Below are 13,525 nucleotides of genomic sequence, written 5' to 3'. Positions count from 1 at the left end.
ATCTTACACACAAAGCATTTCACTGAAACACAGAGATCCTAGTGTTTCTATGGAAACATTAGAGAATTTACAAGGACCAAGGACAGTAAAAGAAACATTCATGGGACCCACTTCAGTCTTTCTTATTAAAGAAACAATGTTAAATCCAAAATCAATTAGAGTCAGAACTCCTGTCCAGTTAAATACGATGTGTGCATAGATTGGAAACAAAACATGGAATTCTTTTGTCATGACCCCTCGTTTAATGCTGGGTAACTCACTTTACCTGTGACTCAGTTTCTCTGTTGACTTGTGAGCTTTTCCTCTTCACCTAGGGTTATAGCTAGAAAAAAACAAGGAGAATAAGCTTTTCACTAAAAGGTTGCTGCTACAAAAGAGTGACTTTAAAGTGGGTTTTCTTTCCCCTCAGGGAAAACTGAGAACACATTCCTCCACTACCACAAATTGTGTAGTTTCTCATATTTGTCAAAATCGCAGGGGTCGGCACTTTTGCAGTGCAATGGATAAGCCTCACCCTGGGAAAACAACCTTCATGATCAGGGTATCTCCCCTGCCAGGTAAGTATTTGATGTGAATCTTTAATGAGCAAACATTTCACACTGCCTCTAGGTTAAAGGTTGATTGAGGACTATGTTATGTTAGTTGCATTCTGTGTATGGAATTCATTTGCTTAAATTTTCCTTCAATTTCTAAAATTTCTACCTTTAATATATTTTTATGGTCTCATTCATAAAATAATTACAGCATATAAAAATAGGGAAAAGTTGGATTATCAGGTATCACAATCCTTAAGCAGAGCAACACACAAACTAATTCTTAAGAAATGAAATCGTATCTTCTACTGGTTTTGTCGATATCTCTTTTTAATTTGTTTTCTGAAGAGTTCTTTGTGGACTCCAAAAGTGAAGAGACTTAACTTCCAGGGTTATAAAGGAGTTGCTAACTTTTGAATAGCTAGCCTTTATTGGTCATTTAGTTAATTCAAAGTGTACACATGTGACCTGATAGTAAGTTAAGAAACCATGATGGAGCTGCATACATTTGAATTTGCTCTCTTAAAATGTATATTCATACCTTACTTTCCTCTATGGTGTTGCTTCCAGGCATTAACAAGGTTACCTCAGAATCATTTAAATGCTAATATAGATTCTACATAAATCACAAGTTGATGGATTGTTCAGATATGAGCAGAATGAAATTCCCTAATCCTTACTATATGTTTAACAAATGGCCAGTTGATGATACACTGCAAGTTAGATTATGAATAGTGATTTCTAAGTACTTTCAAATGGGTTTATTTTTTAAATATTCTGGAGGCTGTCTATACCTCATATATATCATATTGCTTACCCAAATTTGGAATGTTCTATAGAATCTAGAGGAATAATTTAAAGTAGCATTTAAATTTTGCTTTTTAAACAAAATATTTTATTTTTTAAACTCACTTTGCTCTAAGTATTTTATTAATGTTCTTCCAGATGATGTAGTTTTAAAGAAAAGACTGTTAAATTTAAAATGTGCTTCCCTTTTTATGGAAAAAAATTCATAGTACTCTCTAAAAGTTCAGTGTATTGATATACGATGAAACTTCTTAAAATTAATTTATCTTGCTATTCATTTAGAAGGGGGCAGTAAAATTTTAAAGTCGTGTACACACACACACACACACACACACACACACGCACACACATACTTCACACTAGTCCACAGGTTAAGTAATTCTGAAATGCCTAATTGAAATTCCATGATCTCTGGTTCAAAAGAAAAAAAAAAAAGAAATTCCATATTTTAAACTTCAAAGAAAAATCCAACTGTGTTTCACCTTATAACTATAACTAAACTATAATTTTGACATATTTTTAGAAAAAATATTTTATGTTAGAAATAGTTTTGTTACTTGGTAGTTTCTTCAGAAGTGGCTCACCAATCAAGAGTATTCCAGGCCCTTCTTGCTTTGAACACAGAATTGAACAAAATGTGCCAAAAGTTTATTTCAAAAGTGAGAGGTGAGTGGGTGTGAGGGAGACCAGCTCTGCAGAATAAACATGCAGAATAAGAGAAAAACAAGATAAAAGTGAAAATAGAAGTACACACCGCATCTGGGAAACCCAGCATGGACTCTGGTGGGAAGTCACCATACCTGCTCCCCTTGACACCGGGGCTATTTTGTGCTGTCCACGTCCCCTGGAGCCCATAAGAAGTTCCACACTCAGGGTGTGGAGAATTATTTGGCACTATGCTGAATTTTGCAATTGACAGGACTCACTCATTTCCACAGCCAGCTTTGCCATGCCTTGTCTCCTATATCAATTTCTTTACAAAGATTTCTAAACATCACAATTTTCTAAATACTTTAAAATGTATTGAGGGAAGGGGAAGTGCACTTACCTTAATAATACTTAATATTAACTTACTATTCCATGAGTTTGTAATACTCTAAGTAATATACACACTCTTATTGGTGTTTATAAAATCTGGATTTCTTTCTGAGGAATAAAAATGCTCCTGCTCAACAGAGAGCATATATATACAAAGTTAAATCATACATACTTGGAGTTATGAATCCAAAATTCTGTGACAAATTATTGCCCAATTAAATGTAACTGTAAAAAAGCAATCTCATTTATTTCCTCCTAGTGCTTCTCCACATACAGCTGGAAAAATCACTGCTACCTAATCTAGAATCAGTTTTCACACTTAATTTTTAGGACTCCACATCTTAAAAATTACACGGAGAGGACTTTCTCTCAGATAAACTCTTCTCAATGTTTTATAACTCCTAGAATTTCCAGGGAATCTATTTCATGTCCGATATTACTCTCTAACAAAACACATTAATCCTTGTGCATTACGTTGGAGGCTAACTGATTGACTGGTGGGTATAAGCACATGAAACAACAGGATGAGAGTGAAAAAAGGGAAAAATCAAAAGAAAGCATTTCATAAATTTAGTAATTCATGAACTTAGAAGACAAAGTACCATTTGCAATCCCAAATGAATGAATATGTAGTTCATACTATGCTTGAATACTTGGCATCCTAGTATATTTTTCTCCCTTTACTAGTTCTTCAAATCTCCCTTATCTAGACAGTGTTCTAGCATGTTTACTTTAATCTTACCTTGAAATACCACATATTGCTATTGCATTGCTAAATGATGTGGGAAGCAGTAAAGAAAACAATCCACCATAAGGCAATATATTTTGATAGTTAACTATCATCATGACTCAGTAAACATTTTTTATTAAATTAAAAATCTTTAAGAAAGCAAATCCTTAAGGATGTTAAATCACCCAGTGGAGAACCACTGGCATCTGATTAAACATTATAGATTACCCATCAATATCTAAACTTTGATCTCTGTACAGTTGTGCACATGTCTCCTCAAAACTCATCTCTGACATCCAAGCTTTCTACGCCTTCTCTCTCTCCTTCTGCAACCCAGAAAGTATTGTTGGGTAATCCTGCATTATTTCAGCCTCTCCAAATAACACAGGCGTTGTCTTAAACTAAGTGTAATCAGATTGCTTCCTGTGGACATGACCTTCCTCTTGTCTCTCTGATGATGGGACTCTCTTCTCCTCATTCTCTACAGTTCTGAAGGTATGCAGTTAGGAAAGTTGCATACTTTGCTCTATCTGCTTGGCCCAAACCATTTATCCCCCAGCACACTTTAAAAGTGTAATTCTCACGAAGTGTAGTGTATAAATTTTCCAATAGCTAATGCCACTTCCAGCTGTCATCCACTAACCTCCTGCTCCTACTTTTCAATCAGTGATGACTTTTCAGTGCCTGGCTGATTCTTTTTGTTCTGTTTTTCTGCTGGGAACTTCAATATTTATAAGAATAGCTTGTGCAATATCTAATTAAGGTGTCTTTTAATTTGTTCTCAGTCAATACATTTTCCTACTTCATTCACATCTCAGGCTCTCACTCCCAAGATATCTCTTTATTTTGAGTATATATTCATTTAAGCAGTAGCATTCTCTATTCCTTATCATTCTAGTTCCCTTATTTAATCCAAAGGCATCAACTCTTTTTCTCAAGTGTTTAACTGACCCTATCACTCTTACTATTCAAATCTTCTGCATGTTGGCTTTCCCCTTTTCAACCTGTTTCAGATTTTGTTATTTTAATGGATGTTTGTAAATATTTTCACCCTAGATCTGTGCCTTTCTCTTCAGTGCCTTTCCTTTATATCATCTCATTCCTGACTGAACCCACCAGTCCATTTTTTCCATTTGCTCGCCAGATTAATGATTAGTATGCATAAAATTACACAAAGAAACTTGTTTTGCTGCAGATTTAGGTTACAAATGACCAAGTCCTATTGAATAACTTGATCATATTCTCTTTGTTCAAATATTTAAGACTTACTCCTCAGTCAACCCAGCTAATGATTTCATGTCAATATTTCCAAGAGTAAATATAAAAAATTCAGTGGAAGCTCCATCATCCTCCAATGAAAAGATTTATTATTCTTCATGCACCTGAAAAAAATATGCATACATAGTTCCCCCAAGAACCATGTCTGTGTAACTCTAAGCCCCTAAAAAGCATCTCAAAGCTAATTTCTGAAACAGATGATTAAATTATCCCATCCCTAGTTTTCCCCTTTTGTATTCTCCGTCCTGATGAATGGAGCCTCGAACATGCTTCCAGAATTTGTTCACATCTTCATGTCTAGGACTACCATTCCAGTCCATCCAATATCTTTCTTCTTGGTTTTTACAATTGCTGCCTAAATGGCCTGCTTCATTTTATATTTGCTCTTTACCAAGTCCTTGGTATAATCAATTTCCCTATGCAACAGAGAATTTTAGCCTTTTAATTAATACATTATTTTTATTGCAATGTTTTAAGTCCTTTCTTTCATATTTAAAATAAGTTCCAGAGTTTAACCTTGGCCTGAATGGCCCTGTGTTCCGATCCTTCCCCATCTCTCTGACCCAGCTCTCACACATTATGTTTCATTCCAAACTCATTCTTCTCTCAGGGTACTGATATTCAGTGATCCCTGACCTATTTCCTGTCCACATATGAAAGAATGGTTTCCCATTTGTGAAGGTCAGGTTTCCTGGGAAATGGAATCAGATGGGTATTTGTGTGCATGAAGTACTTTGGAAGTACTTGGGACCAATTGTTGGATGGAAGTAAAAAATAAAACATTTATATAGAGAAGTTAAACTGCCTCATAGTTGCAACAAAGGCCTCAACAATCCTATAAAGAGTGTGCAAGTCACAGTAGCCTGGTGTGGGGCAAGCTTTAGTCTCTGTAATACTGTAATAACAGGCTGTTGGATGCAAGCTTCCCTGGGAAGAGGCTGCAATTAGGGAGAGGTAGTTTTTAAAACTCTGAATGTACCCTAAGAGCTGTGAAAAGATAGGACTTCTAGAAGCTCAGGGATCAAGGCTTCAGTTCTGATAGGAGGTAGTGAGGTAGGTGATACCTAAGGCAGTCAATACTCTATTCCAGCCTTTCTTCTTCTCAGCCCTTATCTTATTATCATGTAAAATAACTTTGCCTGTTTCTCACTTATGTACTTTCTAACTACTTAAGTAGCATGTATGTCTTAGGGATCTTAGCCCCTTGTTTGTTTCCATTGTCACATGGTACAGAAAAGTGTCTGGCAGGTAAATAAATAACTGAAGTGATTGAATATTTCTTGAATGAATGAGTTCAATCTCCCAACCCAAATCCCTTATCCACTGTATGTATCTTTCCTTATAGAGATAGAAATTCAAACAAGTACACAAAACTCCAAAATTCTCATGTGACTACTTAAGGAGATGGCTTTGATTAAAATAAGAAGCTCTGAACTAAGAAAATCTAAGCTTTCCTGCTCTTTAGCAAACACCTAACCTGTTACATGTCACATCCTAAAGCTGAACCTCTATATCATCATTTGTTAAAAAAGAACTCTATGTACAACTTTGATACATGATGATTCCAAGCAAAATACTAGAGTGAAGAATATGGATAGAGAACTAATTATTAAAATGTATGAATAGATTCTGCTTATGCAAATATAATATCAATTTCATACTAAAGAAACAAAATTATCTTAAAAGCAATACAAAAGTCAGGAATTTAGCTTAGCAGCATAAGTACCAGACTGGCAAGCACAAGATCTTGAGTTTGATGTCTGGTACTGTTATAGATTAAAAACTGGTGGCCAATTTAACACCAGAGGAATTAAATCACCATGGTGCTGAGCATAGATGTTCCACCTGAGGAAAGTTGCCAGCATAAATAGAGACGTGGAGAAGGAGAAGCTAGGCGCTGAGGCATTGAGGCATTGTGGGTTCTCCTATGAGTTGATGTTTGAGCCGTTGGTTCTCCTGGAGAGGCTCTGGTCCTTACATCGAGCATTGCTTCTTGGCTCTGGAGTGGAAGATGTGTGCAGCTTGGTCTCCAGGATGAACTTTTCATGTTGGCTTCCTGGCATGTACTCTACTGTGTTTCTCGTTGGAGGAGCTCAGGGCCTCTGTGTCACTGAGGATGGCTGTGGTGCTTTTCAGGGCAGTCCTGGTCTTTGTTTTGAGTGTGACTTCTTGGTTCCAGTACAGAACCCTCAACCTACCACCACAGTTTCTTCACCCTGTTGGCATAGACTTTCAGGCTTCCACCGCTGACCTTTGGGCCTTCCCAGCACAGATCCATAAAATGGACTGGTGTGACTCCTTTTCATGGGCTCTAGACCTCCATGGACTTGTGGGAGGCATTGTCATGGGCTCTGGGTTTTCATCTGGATTCACATAGGACGTTACTGTGGGATTTAGGCCCTTGATTGAATATTCTATGTCTTTGGTGTTGTGGATAGATTTCTTGCACTTTCTTGTGTTAACTCTTGAGTGACCATCATAAACTAATATTATAAATTCCATGACCTGCTTTTAATTGTGCTTGCACAACCCCTGACTACCAAAAAAAAAAAAAAAAACCCATAAAAAACACAAGACAACTATAGAGCAGGACAACATCACTATGGAAAGAATGAAAAATCAGTGTGACTTATTTTTGTTGGGCATAAAAAATATAAATATTGGGAGTTTGATCAATCACTTTTTTACTTTCAACACCATGCTGCCTAATTTTAATAATATTCACACTTAAGTAACCCTTAAAATATTTTTTGTAATCCCAAAAATACTAGCATCACAAAAATAAAACAAAACAATAACAAATACAGGTGATAGATAGATGATAGATAGATAGATAGATAGATAGATAGATAGATAGATAGATAGAACAGCATAGCAGTGCTGGGAGAAACATAATATATAGTTATTACATATCTGAAATTTTAGAAAAATGTCAGAATTATCCTTAAATGTGAAATAAGAATCATTACACAACAGATGATGTATAATATACTTTTAGAACATAGTTGTATTTATAAGCATGACACATGATGATCATACAACTAGGGTGTTAAATATAGCTCAGTAAGAAGTCTTAAGAAACCTACTGAAAATGGAGATATACATTTCAAATAAAAATGGCAGGTTGAACAAGTCCACCAAATTCCATTCTATTCCAAATGCAGTTAAAACTACAATAAAAGTTTTAAGGGGGAATTTAAGAAATGAACCAATAAAAATATTAAGAATAGAAAAAAAATACAACATATACAAAATGTTGTAAGCTGAACAGAAAGAGACAAATGTCAAACAATTTAGCAGAACACCGAGCTGAATATTAAGCCAATAAAGGTGACAACTGAGAGCAATGTGATTTTTGTCACATGTATTCAAAGTCTTGGAAAGTGGCTCTCTAATGGAGGTCAAAGAGAATGCTAAATTAGAATGATTTATAAAAATATATTAAAAGGAAACTTCTAGCCTCTCTCATATAATGTGTTTCTGGACAAGTGGTGGGGAATGTAAGGCAAAGTAGTTAATAGATTTAACTACTGGCTCTGGAGTGGAAGCCAGAGGTGGGGAATGTAAGGCAAAGTAAAAGACATGGGCACAATTACCAAAATAGGTGATTTAAATTACTTCTTACAGGTTATGAAGCCCCAACCTCCTTCTCTTGTTCTTTTTTCAGAATTCTAAAAGACAGAATTTTACTTGCAAAGAAAATGGAAAAGATTTATATTTAAAAACAACTGATCTTATTGTTTTGTTGTTATGTCCTCTTTTATCTCAATCTCTCCCTTATTCATTAAAAAATTATTTAGTTATTTTTTAGGGTTTTTTTTTAATTAAGGGGAAAAATTTTTAAAAAGTAGGATAAATAATAGTAACTTTTTTTGATTACCTATTAACTTGTTTTGAAGCCCTGTATTGCTCCCACTATCTTGTTTTGACTGATTAGACTCTGTTCCATTCTGTGTGATAGTATCAAGTTTGAGGGTATAGGCAACTACTTTGAAGGCAATAAGATTCACTAAGATGCCCATTCTGGTTTGACTATTGTCTCCTTTGGAAGTCCTGTAATGTTTACAATGCTTAAGTTTTATTGGTCTTGTTCTCTACTGTTTTGTTCAACTTTATAATACCTAATGAGATAGACAATTCTTTTTAAGGAAACAAGAGACATTATGTTAACCATTGCTGATAACCTTGTACTCTGTTTTTACATCATGTGCTATGTCTATCCTTGGTTTTGACTGACAGCTTTGTTTTGCCATATTTGACTTTATTCCCTTCCAAAAAAAAGTAATAAGAACTAAGGAGTAATAAAACCCAAAATGTGCAAATTTTGTTGTAAAAAAGAGAGGGGAAAAAAGTGCTCTAAAGGATACAACTGCAAGTGTGTTTAGGGGTGTTAAATAGATGACCATATTAATGTTTTTGGTTGGATCATTGAACACAACTGTTTGCAGTCTCACTGTTTGAAATGTCCATTTTGTATGCTTTGATACTGTGACTTGAGCAACTATCTCTAAGATGATAATGTGTAATCTATTAACTGGTGATTTCTTACTGTTTTTTTTTTTTTTTTTTTTTGTAGTTCTGTATTACTTGTACCCTTACACCACTTTGTTTTTTCTCTTTTTCCTTTTAAATAAAGTTAAAAAAAAAAAAAACAACTGATCAGTAAAGAGAAAATTCTAAAGATACTGAATATTGGAATTCCACAAGCAACCTACCTATTCATTCTGCCAGAGAATGTTAGAGTCAAGAGGTCAATCTGTTGGTTTAAAATTATTGATCAGATTTCAAAACTCTCTGTGGAAGGCAGATATAAAAATCAATCAAGAAAAAAGAAAAATAGGGGAAATTTGTTGAAAACAGAGCTAAATAAATATGTATAAACTTCACAAGACCTAGAAAAATAGCATGAATTGAAAGATTTAGTAGTGAAAATATATCAGTAATTACCAAAATCAATTTATGGAGTCAATATAATTCCAGTCAATATCAAAGAACTTTTTAATAGAAATTGACAAGCTCATTTCAAAATTTATATGGAAATGCAAAAGACCAAAAAAGGTAGCAAAGATAACCTTGAAGAAAGAAAATAAAACTTAAGATACTAAACAGGCAAAAGTATATGCAGAGTGGACACACTTGATTATGAATAAAAGAATCATTTGGGTCCTCATGAGTAGCACCCGTGGTACGCACTTAATGTTACAATTCCATTTATAAAGTAAGTCTCCCCCTACTAAATTTCCAGTAGTAGTCACACAGAGGAAGAACTCCCTGTCACTCAAGGATTACAGTTAAGAACTAGAAAAGAAGTCTTGGTGTTATTTGAAATTGCTACCACCTAGGTACATGTTTACTATAAAACACTGAACAAAGGAGCCAGAATTTGATGTCAAAGAAGTAACACTACATCTATCATGGATGGCTGAATTCGATTTATAGTTCATTAAACTGCATGTTTCAGAAAGTTTCCCTTCTCCGAAGATCCTCATTGGTTATTTGAGGAATTGTTCTTGGCCTTTATTTTATAAGATGGACCTATCCTTTTACCTAGTTTATTAAATTTTTATACTATCTGTAAGGGTCCTTGTTAACAGGCAGTCTGCTAGGAAACATTTGGGTCTATATGACATAAGTTTATTTGGGGAAAACTTTCTTGATTTGCTCTAGAGACCTTTCAAAATATTTTGGCAGGTTTTGCAGTTCAAGGAAAAGACTTCTGCCATTCTCATTTCTGTTTTATAATTGTGACTCTGATTTCAGGTTTAATTTCTCTGATCATTAAGAAGAAAAGTCTGCTGTTACATTAGTACCTTCTTAAACTCCATGTTTTCAAGTCATTTGCTACTATATCTCACAAAAAAGTAAAACCTATAATTTCTTTGTTTTTCTGTTCTACTGATAAGAGTACTAAGCCAGTTGCTAAAGCTGTTGTAGTTGGTCTTCCCAGGTGGGCTGTGCAGAAGTCATGGATTAGTGACTTGTATTCATACTTGGTCTGGCCTTTCTTCTTTCTGATATGCAGTCTCTGAAACTGTACCCTCTGTTTTTCCTCTTGAAATAATCACAGTTAATGAAACAAAAGCTGATAGGTAATTCAGCAAAGAAATTTTATCACAGATAAAAGAAACACTTTGAGAACTGTATTACGTGACACGGAGTCATGAGTTTTATCATGTGACTCATTGTTACAGCACGTAAGTGTTACTGACAAAATTGAGCTACTGAACATGCAAAGCTGAAGAGCTGACCTTGCATCTTAAGTTACACAGACACCTTAAAAATTCAATCACTGTAGCAAACAAATGCAGTGTGCATTCCCTCTCTTTACTGCCTCAGTTTGGATGCAGTATTATGACATAATTTTGAACTTTAATTATATATTTTAAAAAAGCATCTTAATCAAGAAAAGTGGCTGAAGTGTTTCTGAGTTTTGACTGAATATATCTAATACAGTACTTCCAGACATGTACTCTTTGGAATGCTATCACATCACGTGATAAGGAGGTATTACAAGAAAGGAAGAGAGTGAATTGACACTGATATAAAATGGGTTTGTGAAAAAGAAATATATTTACCAGTTAAAATCATTTGGTTTGTATTTTTGTTTATAGAATCTTTTAAAAAATTTTATTTGAAAGTATAAAACAAAACAGAACAAAGCAAATCAGAACAATGCAAGCAACACAGGAATTCACAAGACAACAAGAAATCAACAGTGGCTATCATAATGTCTCTTGTTTTCTTTGAAATAGTTGTTCATATCTTTACACACCATTTCACTGATCTTTAAGATCAAGCAATCAAACAAAACAAAATAGTATAAAACTAATCAGCACAAAAGAATGCAAGCATAAAGCGGCTCCGTTATATATCAAGGTGGAAATGGGTAGCTTAGTTTTTAGTATGTAAGCCATTGGAAAAACCATTGAAGTGCAATAACTAATAAAATTATCATCCAGGCTTGGTAGCATATACTTATAATCCCAGGAAGGATCTTTGAAAGTTGAGGCAGAAGGATCACTGGGAGTTCAAGGCCAGCCTGAGCGACATAGTGAGATCAAGTCCAACCAGACCTACATAAGAGACTCTATGTCAAAAAACAAAAGTGGGCCAGGGATTTAGCTTAGCGGCATAAACACCTTCCTGGCAAGCGCGAGGCAGTGAGTTCAATCCCTAATACCAAAGTAAATAAATACATAAGCACTAAATAATACATAAATAAATAAATGAAAACAAAAGAGAGAGATGGAGAGAGAGAAGAGGGAGGGAAAGAAGGAAGGAAGGAAAGAAAGAATTATCAGATAGGTTAGTAGTTATAATAAAGGAAATTACTACAAACTAGCAATTAATAACTGATGAAATAGTCTGGTTTAGGAAATAAAACCACGAAACAATCTGGAGTTCACAGGATTCTTGCTCCATAATTGTTGAACTCTGAAGACTTCCTGTCTCTGGGAAAGAAATCACTTCAGCTAACTCTCTGTCTTATCAGAAAGGTGTGCTTAGTCTGTGTGTGCTAAAATACATGCATAAAGCATTGGTCATGTGACGCTCCTCCCTTTGAAAACCTTTGGGAATACTAAATCCACATTCATGCTATGTAACATTTAAGAAAACAGCATTTCAAATTTCAGGATTCAATTAGTATAACTAAAGAAAATGTTGAAAATATGAAGATGGCCGGGAGCAAGCCAAAAAAAGAGAAAGGTTATAACTTTGGTTACAAAATGTAATATTGGAGAGCAGCATGAAATATTGCAAACAAGAAATAGATGTTGTTATTATAGGAGTCTTTGAAAAACTTCTCATACAAATTGTTCACATTTTATTTCTGGCACAGTCTATTCAGTTTAGATTTCAATCCCAAGACAAAGAAAGTATGCTAAGATATTGAGGAAAAGGGGCACAAAACTTTTATTTGAATGAATTACAAAGTGAACCAAGCTGAAGCAAACTGTTCTTGCACCTTGTGCTGCTGTCTCTCCGTCCTTCCCTTTTCATTTCATTTTAATCTCCTGGCTTTTGTTGGTAGTATGTCCTGATCCACGGGTAAGTCAGGAGACCTTAGAGGGTGAGTGTGGATGAGAAAAGACAAGAGACACAAAGAATGGAGACAAAACAGTGCTCTGATCAAGTCTCGCTTATTCAAAGAAGGAGTAAGGAATATATAGGGTATTGGGGAAGGGGCTGGGTTCTGACACGTCAGCAGGTAACTTAGCAACAGTGGGACGTTCTAGCCAGACTGGGGTCTATGGGGTGATTCAAGTCTCCTGCACACAGGCCCATAAAGCAGGCTAATTAGCATAATCACTGCATGGGCAGAACCACAGGGACATGTGACAGGCTAGGTGAGGAGAGATGGAAACTTAACTACCAAATAGAAACTTAACTTTAAGATGCCTGTTGTCTTATTAACATAAGATGACAGCCAATTGCAGGGTTTCCCAGAATAGTACATAGAGAGGTTGATGTCTTGAGTTTGCCTCCAGGGTGAGCATTAAAATAAAGAGAAAAAGGGGCACTTAGGGGCTCACATTTATGCCTTTCCAGATAAGCCAGGTATGACTCCACGTGTGATGAAAGCCTTAGCTTTAATCAGACTTGGGGGAACTCAGCTAGGTGCTGAGCAGTATTTAGGTTTCCAGAACTCCTGTTTTCATCCCTTAGAAAGAAACAAGTACAAGCACAATCATTAGTGTTGGCCAGATCACAAAGAAGCTTACATAAATAAAATAACAGTCTACCTATATTTTTTAAAATATGAAATCATGATTAAATTAGGAGATATTTATCTAGAGTTTGAGACATATTTTTAATTAGGGTTAAAAATATTTATTGCTTGTTACTAATTTATATTCTAGATTCATGGCTCCAAAATCATTTATTCCTCTGATATAACATCTAACAATATCTGAGGACAATGGAAATATTTGATTGGTTTTAATTATCAAGACAAAAATGAACATCATTAAACAGGCAAGGTAAACTCTACTCAAGGCTACTGCTTATAGAGAAAGAAATGAACATACAGTTTAAATTCCACCATTCTGAAACAAAGAACAGGTTTTTAAGATTCAGAGTAGTGGGATAGGAGACCAGGTGCTATATGTATTTGCCAACTGACTTTACACAAAGGAAA

The 13,525-nt window shown here is 35.0% G+C and overlaps 1 non-coding gene across 1 annotated transcript; it reads right to left on the bottom strand.

Annotated features, from left to right (window-relative positions):
• Positions 1-408: 408 nt before the first annotated feature.
• LOC111753759 (U1 spliceosomal RNA) lies at positions 409-565 on the bottom strand. The gene has a single exon (XR_002788547.2). It is a non-coding gene; the product is annotated as a U1 spliceosomal RNA (small nuclear RNA).
• Between the last annotated feature and the right edge of the window lie 12,960 nt (positions 566-13,525).

The sequence above is a fragment of the Cavia porcellus genome, unplaced genomic scaffold (assembly GCF_034190915.1).
Source record: "Cavia porcellus strain 051 isolate PalLab524CR breed Dunkin Hartley unplaced genomic scaffold, mCavPor4.1 scaffold_21, whole genome shotgun sequence".
Classification (NCBI taxonomy): Eukaryota; Metazoa; Chordata; class Mammalia; order Rodentia; family Caviidae; genus Cavia; species Cavia porcellus.
The sequence above is the reverse complement of the archived record's forward strand: the minus strand, read 5'-3'. Positions and strand labels throughout refer to the sequence as shown.